This window comes from Equus przewalskii, chromosome X (genome assembly GCF_037783145.1).
Source record: "Equus przewalskii isolate Varuska chromosome X, EquPr2, whole genome shotgun sequence".
NCBI classification, from domain to species: Eukaryota; Metazoa; Chordata; class Mammalia; order Perissodactyla; family Equidae; genus Equus; species Equus przewalskii.
The window spans coordinates 117,582,575-117,584,637 of record NC_091863.1 but is presented as its reverse complement, the minus strand read 5'-3'; positions in this window follow the sequence as shown (position 1 = coordinate 117,584,637).

Genomic DNA, 2,063 nt, shown 5'->3' with positions numbered 1-2,063 from the left:
TTTGGAGTTGATTTTTTGTGTATGATGTAAGATAGGGCTCCAGGTTCATTCTCCTGCATGTGAATATCCAGTTTTTCCAACACCGTTTATTGTAGAGACTGTCCACTCCCCGTTGTATATTCTTGGCTCCTTTGTCATAAGTTTGTAAATTAACTGACCATATATGCCTGAGTTTATTTCTGGGCTCTCTATCTATTCCATTGATTTGTGTGTCTGTTTTCATGACAGTACCATACAGTTTTGATTACTATAGCTTTGTAATATAGTTTGAAATCAGGAAGCATGATACTTTGTTCTTCTTTCTCAAGATTGCTTTGGCTATTTGAGGTCTTTTGTGGTTTCTTACATATTTTAAGATTGTTTCTTCTTTTCCTGTGAAAAATGCCATTGAAATTTTGATAGGGGCTGCATTAAGTCTGCAGATTGTGTTGTGTAGTACAGACATTTTAACAATATTGAGTCTTCCAAGCCATGAACACAGCCTATCATTCCATTTATTCGTGTCTTCTTCAGTTTCCTTCATCAATTTCTTATAGTTTTCAGTGTACACTTCTTTCACTCTCTTGGTTAAATTTATTCCTAGATATTTTATTATTTTTGATGCATTTTGTTAGGCCAATTGGTTCACTAGAGAGCACATTATGACCACAGCCAAGAGCAGTATACTCTGACTAAAAGGAGCAGTGTTCAAGTCATTGAAATTCCCTTTTTCGTCATCTTTTCTAATAAATATGGGATACACAAAAGTCTTTCTATAGCTTGGATTTCTAAGATAACTTAATTGAATAAAACCACATCAGCAAACATTCCTTTCCTTAAGCCTAAATAAGTTAGTGATGCACAAACTGTGAGCGAAATCCAGGAGAAGAAGACGGAACTAAACAGCACTAAATTAAAGTGAAGTTTCAACTTTGTCAACTTCGAAAAGTGGCAAATTGTGAAAGAGTAAAAAAAGGATTCTAAAATTTGATAAACTGCTCCTTCTTCAACACGCTGAGAACCAGTTCCAGGGGAACATAAAAAACTTTATTCTTTTACTGGCAACTATTTATTGAACACCTACTATGAGTCAGACACCATTGTAGGCTACAATTATAAAGCAGAGAACCAAAGAAAATAAAAACTCCTGCTTTCATGAAATATATGTGCCTATAATTGTTCTGAAAATTTTAAATGAGTGCTAGTTATATGTATTTCTCTTTTACTTATAGGCACGTTTGTATACTTAGCAAACTTTGCTGGATCAAAATATTGTTAATTTTAACTCACCTTTGAAAATAAAAAGTTTTTAGTGTAAAATGACTAATCTTATCAAGAGCTTTGAATACATTGCTTTTCAAAATTGTGGTACTACAGATTTAGCTGACTCAAAATTTGGAAATTGACTTGACTTGTCAAATAAACTAATTGCCAAAGGCAGTCTTCATTGTCAAACCAATCAGACTCTGTCAGAAAAAGTCTGACTTCATTGTTTTACAATTCAAATAAATGTATTAATGTAGGCTCCACTACTGCATCTCCTTTCAATTCTAAATCTAAAATGAAGAAGGCAAAAGGCATCACCTTGAGTTTGTTTCCTATCTGAAATAAAACACCGTCACTGTCCATATTTCTTATTAATGCTCTCTTTGTTTTGCTCTCACAAAATTCTACTGATCAATGAATTTTTTGAAAATACTTGGGATGTGGAGGAAGAGAGTTCATTAAACAAAATTTCTTTTCTTTTCTTTTTTTTTGAGGAAGATTAGCCCTGAGCTAACTGCTGCCAATCCTCCTCTTTTGCTGAGGAAGACTGGCCCTGAGGTAACATCTGTGCCCATCTTCCTTTCCTTTATATGTGGGACGCCTACCACAGCATGGCCTGCTAAGTGGTGCCACGTCCGCACCTGGGATCTGACAGTGAACCCCAGGCCACGGAAGCAGAACATGCACACTTAACCACTGTGCCACCAGGCCGGCCCAAACAAAATTTCTTTTCATCACCACCCGTTTCATAATATATCTGGGTTCAGAAGATCCCAAGATAAGTCCAAATACCACATTTCTAGTACCATTCTTTGTTT